This window comes from Bactrocera latifrons, unplaced genomic scaffold (assembly GCF_001853355.1).
Source record: "Bactrocera latifrons isolate USDA-ARS-PBARC rearing strain unplaced genomic scaffold, ASM185335v1 scaffold_223, whole genome shotgun sequence".
In the NCBI taxonomy this organism is placed as follows: domain Eukaryota; kingdom Metazoa; phylum Arthropoda; class Insecta; order Diptera; family Tephritidae; genus Bactrocera; species Bactrocera latifrons.
This window is the reverse complement of record NW_017535775.1, coordinates 142,087-160,888: the sequence shown is the minus strand read 5'-3', so window position 1 is coordinate 160,888 and position 18,802 is coordinate 142,087. Positions and strand designations below refer to the sequence as shown.

The 18,802-nt window shown below is 38.6% G+C and overlaps 1 protein-coding gene across 4 annotated transcripts in view; it reads right to left on the bottom strand.

The window, feature by feature from the left end:
* The window catches only part of LOC108968662 (leucine-rich repeat-containing protein 15), a 128,413-nt gene that overhangs the window by 54,204 nt on the left and 55,407 nt on the right, over positions 1 to 18,802 (bottom strand). For all 4 annotated transcript variants that reach the window (XM_018932818.1, XM_018932817.1, XM_018932819.1 and 1 more), the window contains one exon: positions 1,519 to 1,628. The gene's annotated coding sequence lies outside the window, so the exon portion shown is untranslated. The remainder of the gene's footprint in view (positions 1 to 1,518; positions 1,629 to 18,802) is intronic.

Below are 18,802 nucleotides of genomic sequence, written 5' to 3'. Positions count from 1 at the left end.
TTCTTATGGAGCCAAGAAATACGTGTACCAAGTTTCATCATGATATCTCAATTTTTACTCAAGTTACAGCTTGCACGGACGGACGGACAGACAGACAGACAGACATGCGGATTTCAATTTTACTTGTCCCCCTGTTCACTTCGGTATATATAACCCTATATCTGATTATTTTAGTTTTAGGACTTACATACAACCGTTATGTGAACAAAACTATAATACTCTTTGGCAACTTTGTTGCGAGAGTATAAAAAACGCAATAAACACCATCAATCAACCACCGTATTCAACATATCTGGTCTGTGTGATTTTTTCTTGTTCCCCAAACTGAAGTTTTCGCTCCATGAAACCCGTTTCAATAAAACAAGAAAAAATCTTAACTTCAGTTACACCGAAGCTAAATACCCTTCACAGGTGCATTTCTGTTAGTAACTATGTGTTCAGTTTGTATGGAAGCTATTTGCTTTATTAATCCATTCTGAACAATTTTTTTGGAGATTACATGGTTGCCTTAAAAAATAATCTATACCAAATTTCGTGAATATATCTTGTCAAATGTGAAAGTTTTCCATACATGCATTTGATTCCGATCGTTCGGTTTGTATGGCAGCTATATGTTATAGTGGTATAGAGCAGCTTCTTGTAGAGAAAATGACGTTTGCAAAATTTCAAAGCGATATCTTGAAAACTGAGGGACCAGTTCGTATATATACAGACAGACAGACGGACATGGCTAAATCGGCTCAGCTCGACATACTAATCATTTATATATATATATATACTTTATAGCGTCTCCGACCCTTCCTTCTGGGTGTTACAAACTTAATATACCCTGTTCAGGGTATAAAAATCGTTGACATAAGTATTATTACATATGGCGGGGATTACTTTAAAGGCGACTAAATAACTATTGATGAATAATGAAATATTTTGCATTATCTTTACAATTTCCGGGTACTTCTTTGGCACAATGTTTTATACGTTCACACATAYATACATACATATATGTATAATACACACACATGCATACAAATACATTACATGGAGCTGGAGTCAGGCGCGTGAGGTGGGTTTATCGCACAAGACAAGGTTGACAGGCGTTGTCTCTTTGTAGTCAGCTGCGTGTCGAGTAGAGTTTCCTTTAAAGAATATGCACTCGTATTTGAGGGCTTAGCGGAAAGGGCTAATACGAGATATTAACTGTATTTGTTTTGTGTAACTGAACATTTTATTTATATCCTTGCTGGAAAAAAGACTGTGATCTCTTTTTTATTTCACGACTATTTTGCGCGCATATGGCTTCTACTTTCTTATATTTCCGCCTATTTAAAGCTAACATCGATAATTAAGAACTATTAGCCTTCTTTGAATCGCTAAATCTCGACTTGCAGCATTTGAGCGCTGCTCTCTTGTCGCAAAATGATCATGTGAAAGCAACAGCAAAGTGTATGTCAATGGGAATGTTTAAAGCGGTAAAAAATGTAAATTTCTACTTTCAAATAAATAACTCTTTAGACTTACCAATAGCAGAAAACTTCACTTTAATTATTCTTTATAAAGAGATGATTCCTCGATGGTGTCCGGTAAGCACTAAGCAATTGTAGTAAATGCATAGAAAATACCTTGTGTCGCTGAAAAGAGAAAAGTTTGAAAGGGAAAAAATAAATTTGAAAATTTGAATAAAAATATCCTACTCAACAACACTATCAGTGAGTTCCACAATCAAGTACTTGAGAGAGCTGATAACGAATGTTCTCTCATCATATCCTCGGTAAAAAAAAAAATATTGATGAATCACACGTTAATTGCCGGATATATAAAGAAAAGAGCAAGAGATACATTTTTTTTTCGAAATGCCATTTTAAAATTGTTTGTATAATACTCCCTGAATGTGAACACTCAATTATTTAAACATTTGAAAGAGTGAAATTCCTTTTTACTATTCTTCCCACCGGTCTTACTTTCGCTCTCGGTCTTACTACACTCTACATCAGTACTTCCGTTATGAGGCAACAAATGATGGTTAATTAGGTTATTTCACAAGCAGCACATCAACGCTGACTGGTTGGAAATATAGGGTGGTCGAGTTGGATGCGCATTGTATAGAAGAATAATGCATTTTTTTTTTGTTTTAAGTGGGGGGAAGCATCAAAAGCCGGAGTGCGGAACTTTAATCCGCTAAACCAAACCTTTTCGCAACTCCAGACTCTCCCACCACCTGATTAAGTATCACTTCGTGGGAGTGATAAGTCATTTATGTCTCCTCTATAGCACGGACTGCCCGGTGCTTACTCTTCTCCAAAAAAATACATGCCCAGAGTCTTCAAAGTATTCTGGAGATGTCGGACTAATGTCGTGGTGGTAGCTTCTAAAGTATCCATGTTTACTTAGTATTTGGGTTAGGCGGAAATCCAGGTCCCCATGTCATTTGTCGATCCTTGAAAGTATGTCCGCTATTAGTCTGTAGGTCCACCGCCCTTTGTGTGAGGTTGGCAACCGCTGCTGAAATATTGTTAAGCTTTTGACTGTCTCTTCTCTTTTGGCTCCTATAGACGGACCTAGAAAATTGTATACTCGCTCGTATTCGTCCCCCTGGATGTCAATAAGCATCATACTGGCTATTACTTCAGCAGCATCACTTGATATTGTTCGGAAAGCACTGATATTGATGACTGTACTTGAGCGTACCGACAGAATTCTGTAGAGGGCATTCTTAGCTAATGAAGTTGTCTCCGAGCACCTGGAGAGTCAGAGCAAACATTTTCACGCGAATGAACCCGCGCGTATGATCCCGAGACAAAGAGGCAATTTTCCGAGTGGCACACGCCGGTGTCTTCTCGCCAAACAAGCATGATGGGAAGCATGAGTAAATCTATAGTGAACACGATGCTCTTCGTCTTTTTTGACATCAAATGTACCATCCACCTTGAATTTGTTTCTTCTGGGCAACCCGTAAACGCCAAGTTTTACAAGGAAAAGACTTAAACGAATCGGGTCCGATAAAACATCGCAGCCGACTGGAAGTTGCACCACGACAATGGCCTGGCTCACACCGCCTTTCTTGTGAACAGCTACCTAACGCTTCCGCAGCCGTCCTACAGCCCAGATGTGGCACCCCCGGACTTTTTTGTTGCCTGTAAGGACCGTTAAAAGGCAAGCATTTTGAGACAACGGAGGGAATCCAAGCAGAGTGCACTTCGGCTCTCAAGGCTATTCCGGAAAATGCATCATTATTAGATTCCAAAATAGGGAGCCTAGTACCGAGCTTTGCGGTACTCCACCCGAAATAAGACGAATAATGTAAATAATGGTATAAACGTATCTAAAACTCGTTGAATTGAAGATTTCTGGTTTAAGCTTTCCTCCAAACCCCCAAAAAGAAGTTGGAGGAGAAACAGCAAACTTTTTCCGCAGTTAAATTGYCAAACATTGAGGAGTTGCGAATTGAAAAAATAGCTGGTATAAATGGCATAAACTGTTATAAAAAATAGAAACAGAATAACGTGCGGTAAAATCACAGAATTATACCAGATTTTATTTTACATTTTAAGAAAACGATTTTATTTAAGTAAAGCTGCAATGTAAAACTGTGAAAATTTGCATTTGAACTAACCGCTACGCATGGATATATTTCCACACATGTGTGCTCCCAACTATGCATGCCTGTCGCCTGAGATCGGCTCTGGCTGAATGTCCACTAAACGGCATTTTAATTTCCGTTTGCTTTCGGCCGCAACAAGGGAGATGGAAAATTAGCCATATCAGGGATCAGCGCATTTTTATTATGCACGAGCGAGAGCAGGCGGTAGTGATATTATTACTTGAATGGACCAACTGTCTAACTAATTGACTAACACACACACACTCGCGTATACATATGTACATGTATGTATGCAGGAAGTCGCTTTAGCCGGCTGACGCGGCAGGATTCGCGTCATTGAGGATGACTAGTTGTTTCAGGCATGCAATTTGAAACTTGCCACATGTCAGCAACACACAGGGGTAACGATGTTTTGTCGCCCTATTATGGGGACGCAGCGCGCGCATAATTCCATTGAGGCGCTCGGCACAATGATGGAGCAAGAATAAAGTAAAGCGGCAACAAGGCAAAACGTGGCGTAGTTGGGCTAAGTTGTTGTTCGTGTGTTGCATGCAGCGGTGGAGTTGGCTGAAATGCGGAAAATTAACATGCTTAACTGCGCTTAGGCGCAATGACTGACAACCACTCGGCGATAAAGAGGCAAATTACCAATGTTTACCGCAGGCCACAGACCAGCCGCAATGCGGCCCAAACTACCATGATATGGGCAGGTGCGTTAGGTGCATATGCAGGCATATGCATTTAAATATGTGTGTGTGTGCGTGTGATTATTTATGAGCTGTTGGTTGAGTACTAAATTGCTGTGCGCGTGAGTAGTTGTGTAAGTGTTTTGTACCAAATCACATAACCATTACATATATACATTTATATGAATGTGTGTGCACGTGTATATATGTGTGTATATTTTGCTATGATTGCTGCCTGCGAAAGTTTTGCAGTCAGTTTTATCTAGGCAATTGTTTGGCGCGCACTCTGCTCGCTGTTCGCTCAACCATGTCAGCCGGTTGTAAATTGCACTCACACATTCAAAGCTTTGTATGTGTGTGTGCGTTTGTGTGTGAAGCGTCTCTGCCAGGAGTAACCGTTAACTTTGCTCAGCGCTTTGATGTCTGCTAAACGCTGGTTGCCTAGCGAATTTTATGATTGGTTCTGACACGCACCGATTTCATTGCTTTTCTTCATATTGCGCAATCGCCGGAGTGCAGAATATGAGATAACGATGTGTTAGTTTCCAGTTTTGCCGACGTCAATTGTTGGTTTTTTCTGTTTTTGTTTTAGCAGCGTCGTGGTGAAATTAGTTTTAGTGTCACATTCCAATGTTTGCAGTGGTATTTATGGGTGGGTGAAACACCGTTAGGATGGCTTGCAGCATGAAGAGTGAGCTTAGCGAGACGACGAACTTTGTTTTCATTTGAGTTATCAAAAAGCCTGGTTGACTCAATAATGTGCAAATTTCGTCGACTGGCAAGTTAATTCAAAAGTTCCCGATCTGACAGATAGATGGCGCTGCAAGAATTAACTTCTTGTGATTTTTAGTTAGCCCTAACCTTAAAAAGGCGCGTGTATAAATGTGACGGTTGTCGGATCATTAGTTTGTGAATTATATCATTTTGAGTGAAACAACTTTTTTTATTGTGAAGAGTTTGATAAAAAGTAATTTCATGTTTATTGGTTTTTGAAGAACAAAAAAAAAAATATAGTGGAAGCATAAACTTGGCTTGGTGACGACTTTCCGGACACTGCTCTACGAAAATCAACGAAAGATTAGTATGTTAAGTTAAGACGGGGTGAAATGGGCTTCGAAGACAATGAATGCAGTGGCTGACTAGAAGAAGTTGTTACCGACGAAAACATCAAAAAATTCCACAAAATAATTATGGATGACCGCAAAGTGAAGTTGTTCGAGATAGCAGGTACTTTAAAGATATCAACTAAACTTGTACAATATATTATTCACAAATATTTTGGTATGATAATGCTCTTTGCAAAGTGGGTGCCGCGCGAGCTCGTTTTTGACCAAAACCAATGGTGATTGGATGATTCAAAGCAGCCTTCGAAAATGTGCAAACGCAATAAACCCGAATTTCGCAACGATATGTGACAATGCGTGAAACATGGATCCACCATTTCACTCCGAAGTCCAATCTATAGTCGTTTGAGTGGGCCGACACGATGAAAGCGTGGAAAACCGCATCAACCGGCTACTAACGTTACTCCGTCTGTTTTTTAGGATGCAAATAGGTAGTCTGCTTGAAACGGAGTTCACTCTTAGGAGGTCGAGGACACGGAACAGTTCTCCGACCAGGCTTCAGAAGCAACAATTTTAAACAGGCACTGGCCACCATTAACAGTGGAGCAATTTACAATTTCACCAACAACAATTTCTCCAAATACCTCTCAGTGAAAGGCGGACTTGCAGTCAAAACACCACCCATTGCAGACGAAGAACTCAAGTTCGAGAATCTATAATCACTTTTGACCAATTATGGAAACTGTAGCAGTTCAAAATAAGTAGGTTATTCAGATTAGATCCCGACATATCATGTATTTCCAACGTGCAATGAGTTCCCGTATGACTTTAATCACTCCTCCTCCCGACTTATCTAACACCCTTCTCTCTATGGTGCGAACCCGTCGAAAAAGCATGTTTCCTGGGGGTACAGTTAGATGAGTTCGATGACAAGCAACCTGAACCCTACTAACCAATGGGAATAAGATAACCGTTACTACAACAGCAATAAATTATATTTAACAACCCGGCCTACTACGCCAGACCAAATGTGGACTTTGTCTTAAGGCGAAGAAGAAATCTAACACTAAAAAGCTGACAGCTTTGATTGAAAAACAGGCAAATATCTTCGAAATGTCCGTCGCTTTCAAATAGCAGAAGATCAGCCAGACATTTTTGGTTAGGTTATCAAGAGTTTAGTCCATCTGCTATATCTCGAAAGCTATCATCGAAGTTCTAACTCCGTTTGGCCGCATAGTAGCAAATAACAACTTTAGAGAAAATGTGAGAAGTACCGTTACTAATAACGTTAATACAACTCTGTAAACCGCTTGTGATCATCAAAGTATTAATACTCGGATTGCAACACCGGCTTAAATAGTTTAAAAGTTGGTCAGATCTTCTAACACAAAGCCGTACTTCACAATTTAAGTCTTCAAACTGTCGTCCTTATGAAAAATAACTTGATACCTCATAGATCCGGCCAGTGAAAACTAATACAAATAACATCATTTGTTACATATTATGTAGTAACTTAAGTATGTCTGCGAACCAAATTTTGAGTTAAAATTTATTGTCCATGTCACATAACCTCTTGACTTTAGCAGTAGAAATTAAATTATTTACCATGGCTGCAGTGCACACCTCAAGTATGTGAGTGGTTTTTGTATTTGTGTAACCCTGCTATGCGTCCAATTTGCATACCGTAGAGAAAGTTGTTTGCTTTCAGTAAGTTCGCAGCGTATAGGCTGAATTTTTTGTTTGGTTTGCGGTTTACCTAATTCTCCGTTCTGCGGTTTACAACTTCCATTATTGCCTGCTTCTCTGTGGACTCTTACTTCCTTGCTTTTATTTTTCTACTCTGATTTGCCACATCTCTTCCACTCAAGTTAACCAGTTGGATTTGTGGCACATTGAAGTGCCTATCTCAATTTCCTATTCCACTCCTTTCATCTAACTCAGATGTGGTTCCTCTCGTTCATTGTATAAACATATGAGCTTACGAATTTTTTTACTAAAGTTGAGTCGATGGAAAGTTACTGACATCCTTTCCGTCAATAGGTGCTTTGGAGCGTAAAATGTGGAGAACATCCCACAGGAATGAAACTGTGAATAGCAGTATATTACGTATGGAAAAAATAAATAACAACAAATTACCTGAAACGGAAAGTGAACACGCAGGGAAAGAAATGATTGACAAGTAGATATGCCAAATACATATGTACGTATACTGTATATCTACCGGTTTTTTTCGTTTCATTGGGGTTCTTTCCCTGGGAAGAAATGTTTCGCCTTCTTACATTATCTCGCCTTGAAACGGATGTTCTTTTGGCTACCCAAGGAGTACTTGATCTAAGACCGGAAGTCGTGAACTGCTTGAGCCACATGTAAAGAGATTGGTTTAGGTTACTCCCAAGTGAATCGCGCACAGAGAACTTTCCTCTTTTGCGTGCACTTCTACACAATGACTCCATCCTCCACTAAGCTAAAAAGAAGTAGATATATGCTGGTATTTTTGATTGTGGTCTAGGCGGAGGTGAGGTGATCTATTTATTGATTCCCAGATAATACTGAATTTTTGGAGAAAACACATTTCCAACCTGCTGAATTTCAGTTAAAGCATGCATCATGCATTAGCTTCTTTATAGAATATGGTCATACGAAAGCATGCCCGGCGATTGGTATTTAACTGTGATCTGCCCAATCCACAAAAAGGGAGACACACACAATCTGCGCCAACTACTGTGGGGTAAGGCTCCTCATCATCGCATAAAAAGTTATATCTAGCTTATAGTGTGAAAGATTAAAGCCCACCGTCAGCATACTGATTGGACCTTATCAGTGTGGCTTTAGGTTAGGAAAATCAGCAACCGACCAGATTCACTAAATCTTAGAAAATACTCGTGAAAAGAGGATCCACACACATCATCTGTTTGTCGATTTCAAAGCTGCTTTTGACAGCAGAACGAAAAGGAGCTGCCTTTGAGCCGCCGAATGGACGAAAACACTCCAGCTCTGAAAGTATTCGGCGCCGTATCTGCTGGAAAAGGAAAACCTCCACTCCGTTGGAAAGACTATGTAGAAAAGGATCTGGCTATACTTGCAATCTTCAATTGGCGTCAAACAACGATCGCACGATGTTATAAACTCGGCTACGCCAATAAGAAAGAAGAAGTTAGTATACCTCGGACTACCATAGTAAGTCTTACTCTAGTTAATCGAATCCCTTCTCGTCTGATAATTTCAGAAGATTTCTGCTTTATGCTACCTTCTTCAGATTCTAAATTAAATTTTCTCCTGGAGACGAATTGATAAAGAAAGAAATATAGAATTGTGCAGTTCATCTGAACACATCTCTGTATTTATATCGTCACCTACTTTTCTTCCTATTGATTTGTGTAGCAACATACATTTCATTGTATCTCTTTTCCATCCATACTCAATTTATTTGGAAATTGTTATGGTAGATTCTCATCAGTTTCGGATTTAGAATAACAACACTAATGATATAAATTTCTTTATTCCAGTATTTGGTAATTACATTTTATAACTTCGTTGTATTGTTTCTATATTTCTCAAATATTTAGGCCACCGCTGTGCATACATACAAAGTCAGGTAAACTCAGATACATAAGATCTTGAATTCCTATGCATTTTCCCCAGTAAAAATACTCAGATGAAAGTTTACCGCAAAAGTTAACTTGAAAGTGCCTGCATTCACACCTCTTGTAGATATCTTTAGTTACATAGAAATGTATGTTTATGCTGCACAAGCGCGTGCATTCACTGTGTCAACATAACCTCAATATTCCACTCAATTCACTATTCAAAATTTCCACTCCCAGCCACAGACTTATTCGCGGTCTACACACAATGGTCGCTGCGGTGGATAAAATGCAATTGTGCCGGTAAATGCCGCCAAAGCAGAAAGTACTCATGTCACAACATCATAAAAAGTAACGATAACAATAACAATAATAAGACAAAAGAGAAACATCGGAACACACAATAGCAGAAACAATGCGACCACTTGAGCAAATCGCACGTAGATAAGGCGAAGTGTGAAAAGAAGAATGCCGCATTTGCTCTCATAACAGTAAGAATAGCGACTGCATCAACTTAAAAAGAAAAACGAGTCGAACAAATCTGTGCGGAGGTGCGATAGATAGCTGAGCTTGGCACCGAAGTTAAGAAGTTGTCGAAAGGATCAAAAGTGGCGCAAAAGCGTTCGATCCCAGTGGGTAAACGAAATTGGTGAGTTAGAGAATTGTTACAACTTTAACTTTTTCATAAAACGGAATGAGAATTCTTACATTGCAAGTGGCATTGGAGCTTTCTGTCTTCTGGCAGCAGGTCTTTTAGAGATACTCTGAACACCCGACGAAGACAGTCATCGAACTAGGTCATCAAACGCCACATAAAATCGATCGATCGCTGGCGTGGCGCAGGTGAATTCTTTATTCTTCTTCTTTCTTTATTGATGTAGACACCGCTTACGTGGCTATATAAATTTTTACTATTTCTTTTAGATTAAGTTAGGTTAGTTTAATCTTGCAGACCAATAAGCCACGCACATACCAGTTTTGGTGCTTTTCCTTATACCAGATGGAGCTCAGTTACCAGGTCTAAGTGGAGTAGTGTTCATTTAGGATGCCTGCGCTTGAAGCTAGTTTTAACATAATCTGCAGCCTCACTATCGATACCTCCTCCAAGTGCAAAAGAGATGCTCCATTGTTCCACCATGTTCCTACAATCTCTTCAATTGATTGACATGATCGCTTGGTAATAATACCAACTCTTATAAAAATTTGATGAACAACGGAATTTTTCTTGCGGCGAACACTGAACAGGTTTCCAGTCAACTCGAGGCTTTTTCCCACGACCTGAAAGACGATTTCCTTAATACTTGTCCAACAGGATTGTATCATAAAAAGAGAACATAACTTCTTCTTAAAATATTTATTTTTCGGATTCCAAAATAGGGCAGTTCGTACGCATTTTTTTGACTAGCCATAGATTCGGCATTAGAAATGAGCATTTTACTCACTTGAATAGTTGACGAACTACTCAGGCCTAAGTTTACTTCAATTCTTTTGGGCTCCAAGGGCATAGACTTAAATCGACAAAGGTTAAAAAAAGAAGAAAATGCGAAAGAGGAATACAATTAATGCTCTCCATTTGTCTCACTTAAAGCCACCATTTGCTGGTTGCGTTGTCGACAAATGCTTGAACTGCCAAGTGCCAGCGAAAATGCGAACCCTGACCGCAGCGACTTCCTCTTAGCTGGTGGCATCAATCTTATTCTTATAACTCTATTGCCGCTATTTATTATCTACTTGTTTGCTCGTTGGCTTTTAATGTATCTTTGACTAGCGTTGGCACAGCTTTCAAGCCTGCAATCTGACCAATTTATGCGCACTTGTCAGCTGTCGCCGGCTCTCTCTTCACGGCATTGAGTTGGTGGTCGTAGCTCTTTTATTTCTGTGCTGCAATTCGAAATTTGTCTTGTGACTGCGATCTTATGGCACTAGGCATATGGCAAGCGCTATAACAAGGCCTGCGGGTCAAGTCGAGTCAGGCTCAACTGTGGCGTGCTGCAGCGTCGTTATGAAGACTGCACATATTTGCTCACTTTTTGCATGTATGTGTGTCTGTGTGTGTGTTTTAAAAGATTTTTTATTTTCCATTTTTCTTTTTTTTCCTATTTTTTATAACAACTTTCGCTGTTCGTACCACAAATTCTTGCACGTGCAGTTGACACATGGCAAGAAATATCGCTTGTGCTACAAAATTCTTTCCCGTACACGCTCTTTCATATACATGTCTGTATATGGTGCGCTTTTTTGGCTCTTTTTTGTGGGCGTATGAGTATCATATGTTACCAAAAATTTTAGGTTCACACGCCTACTATCTTTGCTGCGGCAACTGGCTTTCACATTTCTTAAGTTGGCTTCATGATTTTGAAATATCGTTTTTTTTCTCCAGCTGTCAAGCGATTGCAACTCTCCCTCTTTGTTGGAGATGATATTTGTGTGGCTTCTTAGTGTGTGGTGTCATCTTTCAAGTGGCTGTATAAATGATTGCAATCGCTTTGTCACAATAGAAAATACGTTTTAGCGGAATTATTTCCTTATTTTGATTTATTTCACTGTTTTCTTCGTGTGAAATATGGGCTTCAGTGAAATATTTGTGCTCAAATATTGTATGTTGAAATTTTTAAAATTAAATTCAGATCTCTTGTTGTGAGGTTATTTTGATTTTTTTTTTTTTTTTTGTTAGTTCAATATATGTAAATCGATTTTTTCTCTTTTTTCTCGGCTGTAAGCTGAAATTTTCACTCTTATAAAGTTCTTACTTAAATTATCAAGCCGAAAGTGTTGGACCCTTAAGGGTCAGTTTTTGCCGAGTCATCAAAGGTTTGGTCTAGCATTGTCCTGATTGAAGACGAAGCCCTTTCTGTTGATCAGTTTTAGAGGTTTTTTTTCGATTGCTTGTTTCAATCTCATCAATGGTTGACAGTAAAATGTAGAATCAGCTGGATTAGCTCCTAGTGGATGATTACTTTCCAATCGCATCAAACACTCAGCATAACCTTTCGAGGCGTCAATTCTGGCTTTGCGACCGTTTGTTGAGCTTCACCACGCTTCGACAATGATGATTTTCGCACATTATTGTCGTATTTAATCCACTTTTCGTCTCCTGTTACCATACGCTTCGGAACTAGTTCGATTTTATTTCGTTTCAGCAAAGAATGACAATTCGGTCCATTAAATTTCTCACAGACAATTCATGTGGTACCCAAATATCGAATTTCTTTTTGTAGCCTGCCTTTTTTAAATGGTTTAAAACCGTTTCATCATGAATGTTAAGTTACTTAGCGATGCCATGGCTGCTTATGTGACGGTCCTGATCAATTTTTTCCATAATTTCATCGACTTTTTCGACGAAAGGTCGACCAGATCGAAATGCGTCGAAATTTGTGTAAACTTCACAAATTTGATTGGGGGCTTGCGTGGCATTTTTCCTTTTTTTTCTTTAGACTTTTACCAATACCCAATATATGGATCGACCGTAGGCTCGTTGGTATTAAATGCAAGTTTTAGAAAATAATCTGTACATACTGCAAAAATGCAAGTTGATTCCGTTTTTCAGGATATTTGCACCACTTTAAGCTGCTAATTGACTAATTAACACAAATTTAAAATGCAGCTTATATAATTAATATAAATTTTAAATCTATAAATTTTTGCTATTTCAGTATAGAGGAAATTACTGTGGAATCTTTATTAAAAGTTAAGAATGTATGTACTATGCATGTTTAATACATACGTATGTATGTATGTGTATCACACATCTGTGCTTAAACCAGCAGCAGCCGCGAAATATTCAGCATTACTTTGGCATATTTTCACCTACCCATTAATGAAATTACATATTGATATTTACATACTGGCTGCGTTGCATTACTTTTCCGTGTTAATTTAATGGAATGCTCGAAGGAATTTGTGACTATTGTATACGTAATAACGGAAGTGATTGACGAACAACTATCGAAAACATATGTATGTTATAGCGAATTGCTATAAAAATTAATTATTCGGTCGATATTAAAGACTAGAAAGCGCTAGATATATTATCCAATATATAACCTGTTTATTAGTAAAACTCAAGTTTTATTTCAATGTGAGTAGGTTTTTTATATCGTTCTTCATTCGCCTGTAAACTTATCAAAATTGATGTATGTAAGCCAAGCCAGCTTACCCAGGATAGGCAAATCTTCAAAACGAATCGGAAGTTATAGACGCATGACTCTTCAGTCCCATACTGACTTTGCTTTCGGGCGAACACTCACTAGTGAAGTTATGGGTCAGACTAGCTTAAGTTTGATTATTTTTCTCTTCAATTTAAATATGTTTAAGTACAATGACGGGCTATTTCAGGACTCCTTATACCAGGAGTCAAAGGTGCAGAGCGTTTCTTCCAAGTTAATCTACGAATAATTATTGAAATTACCAATGCTTTGGCATTAAAATGTTAAGGGTTATAGAGACATAACTTTTCTTTGAAGAGAGATTTGGGGATTGGATGCCCCCTCTAGAAAGCTCATCCGTTTTGCTGTTTTCGGCGATTCCGATGTGACCGGGCATCCGCACAAGTGTATTGTAGAGGAAGATTGAAGCTAACGAGGTCATGTACTCCTTGACTAGTTCTGAGCACACAGCGAGCTCAAAGGCAGTATAACCGCACGGCTATCGGAGTGAATGTACATCCATCTGAAGGAAGCTGCGCCATACATCTATTGCTACCTTGAAAGACACTGAAGTGGTCTGATAGTCTGCACAACAAAAGACTGCATTTCCTACTCTCACTCAATCTCACTCTTGACTTCGATCCAACCTTGAAAAAGCTCACTTCACCCCGGCTCCAAGACATAAATCCCTCGCAGGTGCGTGAGCAGAGAAGAAACCGTCAGGAGAAGTAAGACTTCACAAAATATTAAAAAAAAATGTAAATTAAACGTAAAGGCGTATATCGCACATCGAAGAGAAAATTAAGACTATTGAAGTGCAAAATTGTATGACACGAGCGCAATCAGCGGGCGCACTACCAGCTTATATCACTTAAACGACAGAATCACAAATAGAAATATTTAAAAGGCAAAAACGAAGGATGCGAGAATAATGTATACAAAGCTTAACATTTTATGAGAATGAACGTACGCACAATATAAAAGAAAAACCAATAAAAGCGGAAGAAAAACGAATTGATGAAATAAATATTTACGAACCAACGAAGTGTGCAGAGAAATAAAAAGGGAATTAAATTAAATTGCAAAATCACAATGTTCATACGCTTGTATATAATATATGCATGTCTGTATGTATGTATGGAGAATGTAAAAATCACAACGATGTGGCAGCATCAGCGCTTAATGAAAGTAAATAAACGCGCGGCAATTGGGAACAATTACAAGAGCACCCTTCTCAGTTACACACGCCCGCCTGCATTACGCCCAGCTTAATGAGACAGTTGCAAAATTGAACGAAAAGCGGAGAGGAAAAAATTTAAATTACAACAATTTTCATACATACTTTCGCTGCGAACGAAGAAAGCTGTAAGAAAATTAAGCTAAACAAAGGGCGTACATGTGAGACACTGAAACCACACTTCGTGAAGACATGTACGAGCTTGTGAGTCTGTGTGTTCGAGTTAAGACGGAGGTAAGTGTATGTTAATTGAAGAGGTGCTAGGAAAAAGTTGAAAACAAAAACAAAGGAAAAGTTGCGAACAACACTACTAATTGCCGGCACAAACAGCTGAGTTGTGCGTGTGTTGATTTATAGCTCGTTAAGCTTGTGCAGCGAAGACAGAGCTAACGTTATCTGCTAACATTCTCCAGTAGATATGAAATGTGGTTTAGATAAGGGTAGCCTTGGCCGACGACGTCACTAACTCGAGTTTATGGTCCATGGTTTGGTGTTATAAGTAACTGAAAAGAGCTATAGTTAGAATGTTTCAGAAACTATGAGTTAAAATTGAAGTGCTAAAACAGTCGTGCAATCAAGTTTTGTTGCAGAACGGAGTTATAAACGCATAAATTCAAAGAAGGTTGTGTTTAAGTTGAGTCAACATAATCGGCCCACTTAGCGTGCTAATCGCAACACCGTCACCCATATGGAGACCCAGAATCCAGTATTGGATACTATACGACCGAATAGACTAGGTTCAGCACGCAGCCGTAGCTGAGAGTGTACACGAAGACCGTAGAGAGTCTGACTCGGACTGACCGATTTTACCGCATTTTACTTTGAGATCTTAAATTGAAAAAGTACAAAATACAGTTAGTGGAAGAACTGCGATGAGACCCATTTCTGGCTCAAAGGGACGGTGGAAGCATCGGTCCATATTTTTTCAAAAATGATGCCGGCAACAACGTAACCGTCAACCGTTAGCTTCATGATAATCGACTATTTTACGCCTGAAATTGAAACTCATTATCTCGGTGGGTTAATGGTTTTATTGAGAGAACACTTCAGTGAGCAGATACTTTCACGTTTTAGGCCGATATAGTGTCCACCAAGATCGTGTTTAGTCCATTTGCTGTGGGGATATGCAAAGTATAAAGTCTATGTGGACTATACTGCTTCGATTCGGGTCTTGGAGCAAAATATTACGCGTGTTATTCGCCAGTAAGCAGTCGAAATGCTCCAACGAGTCATCGAAAATTGGACTCAATGAATGGACCATCTGAGACGTAGCCACGGGCAATATTTGAAAGAAATATTATTCAAGACATAAATGCCAAAGAATGTTCTTTCGAATGATAATAAACATTCCCCTTTAAATTTGCAGTTTTTGTGTTTTTTATTTGGAAAAGCAACCTTGAAATGGATCACCCATCACATGATCTAAGAAAAAGATCTTACACTGCTACACTGTTTCTCCGAGAGTGAAACCTAAAACAAAGTTCTCTACTAGACGATATTGTTCGTAAATTTTTTAATGGTGCTGATGGAACTAACTGGCTAGACTTTTGAAAGTGAGTGAGTGTAACTCAAAAACTATAAGAGTTATAGATTTGAAATTATGGTATGTTATTTCTAAGGTTATAACCCATGAAAATTTGGAAAACCTTTAATTTTTATTTCACTTTTATTTAAAGGAAGACGTGACAACGTTCTAACTCTCAATCGATTTCGCTACTGTGCCAAACAAGTTGCAGCTGAAAATTGTTCGCCTGCATGATGTAGAGGGTATCACACGCACTGCTGATTAACAATCATAGAATTTTTATTTTTTAATTTTTCTCATCGCAAATTTGCTTCTTTAATGTTTCTCTTTCTTTCTGACACATAAAAAATAAAAGGGAAAAATGTGGGGATCATCGAATGCCTACGTGGGGGACGGAGAGCAAAGTACTTGTGTCGAGTTGGCAATGAGTCAAGTGTTTACGTGGAACGTGACTCATGCGACAACAGCGACAAATTATACACACACACMCACTTACACATACAAGTACTATAAAAACACACGGGCTCTCCTCTGCATGTGGAAGCTAACGAAGAAAGAACGAAAGGAAGCTAAATGCGAAATCAACACGCAATAAAACTGAAAAATAATTTAAAAGTTTATTTAGCAAGAAAGACTAAGGCAAAAGCAAAAACAACAGTCGAACGCAGAAAATTAAGGAAAAGCCTCAGCAGCCAGCAGCCAGCAGCCAGCAACCTCTGACGAACGTCAGCGTTAATTGGCGTTAAAGTCGACGTTGCAAAAGCAAAAACAAGAAAATTTACAAAAAACACAAGCCGCTAACTACAACAATAATAAGCAACAATTAACGCATGGCTGGGCGAAAATTTACAACAAACAACAACAACAACAATAAGTTGACAGGAAAAATAGCGCAAGTCAACAGCAATAAACAACAACAACGACAACACGCCCGTAATTGCTAGTGGTGTTAAAACAAAAAGCGTGTATTAGTTGCACACTGCTGATGTGACAACAACACACACATACATACATACATATAAATACATGTGTACATCTGTAGTTGTGACAAAAACCAACACAACTGAGAGCAACAGCATCATTTGCCAGTCAACAGCCATGTTGAGCTTGCAGTTTTTCGCGAAACGAACTGAAAATTGCAACTACAACAAAAAACTTCAGCTGCGAACAAACATGGGCGAAAGAAAAATAATGAATGGTAATATCAACAAAAGCGCACAAAAACACAAAGAAACAAACAAACAATGCAACGCGTGGGGGGCATAACGGAAGGTAGAAAAAGCGCAAATATACAGCAACAACAGCGGAAGGTTATATACGTACAAGCTTACACATACAAGGTGAGAAAACATGCATACATACAACTAGGAACGAGTACACTGCTGCTATAGGCAAGAGTGCAGCGCGTTTCAGCCACAAAGTCAGGTTTGCAAAAATTTATAAATTACCAAAAAAAAATTAATAATAATAATAATAAGAATAAAGGAGTATATTTACATATTTACAATATACATACATATATGTGTATGATTGAGAGCGAGTCGTTTTACAGAAAACAAAAAAAAGCAAAAATCTAGCATATGCAGCAAATATTCTTCAAACCATTTTGAACAAGCTTGTCTAAGAAAGTATAGGTCTATTACCGATTTCGAGCCAGTGATTTTTAAGGCGCAGTTTTCCAGCGATAACACAAAGTTGTTCATCAGTTTTTAAGATATCCCCATGAAATTTAGTACGTAGTTGCATTTTCTTATGCCATTGAGAATTTTTTGGAATCGGCCCGATCGGACAACTGTCTCACATGTGGCTCATACAACCGATTATCCACCCATAGTCTCTTCGGCAGAGTTGTTCAGAATTATCCGTAAAATATTTCTCATAGCATGTCGACCCGCTCTAATGTACAAACGTATGTTTTATATTGGTTAGTCGAAATTTTTTTTTATATTCAAAGTACACACATTTTTTATAATTGAAAATTAGGTGACTTTTAACATCCCAGAATATAAAATCAATAAAATTATTATTAAAAGATATGTAGAATTAATTATATTTGTAATTATTAAAAATATAAAAGTATTTAATTTCACACAAAAAAATGTATTTTTTTAGTTTCTTGTATAATGGTGAACTAAACGTCATCTGCTTGAACAACTTATACAAACATCTCATTAAAGCTGTAGAATCATAGTAAAGTGAATAAGCAAGAATATATATTTTTCGAATCAAATATAATTATCGGGTTTCTCAATAAGAGACCCACAAAAGTTTGGGATGTCAAGGAAATTCTTTAATCCCCTTCAAAATACTTTTGATGCCATTATGTATGGACCGCGGTTTCTTTTGTATATCCACCACGTCCATCAGTTCTGACGCTCAACCCAATTCTCGACGATTTTCATCGGTTAAATCGGCCGATACTGCGGCAATTTGACGTTCGATATTCGTATGAAGTCCATCAATCGTCTCTGGCTTGTTGGCATAGACCTTAGACTTGGCGTAGCCTCACAGGAAATAGTCTAACGTCGTCCAATTGCACGACCGAGGCGGCCAATTGACTGTGCCATTTCGTAAGATAACACATTCAGACCAAACTTGGTTATCAATAATTCGATTGTGATAGTGGCTGTGTGGCTTGTGGCGCCGTACCGTAATTTCTTCAGCATACAAAGGTGACTCATGGAGTACGTGTGGATTGCTGCCTGATCAATAATACATATCTTGCTTATTGACGAAGCCATTCAGCTTCATCGCTGAAGACGATTTCTCGGTGAAAATCCGGATCATTTTCAAGTTGTTGCTCAACCCTATTCAGGAACATACGACGGTGGTCAAACGGCTTCAGTTCTAGTGTCAATTTGATCTTGTAAGGATGTAGGACAAGATCTTTTCACAAAATTCGCCACAACGACGTGGCGGAGATGCTCACGCTTGAGAACGACGTGTGAGAGACTGATTTGGGT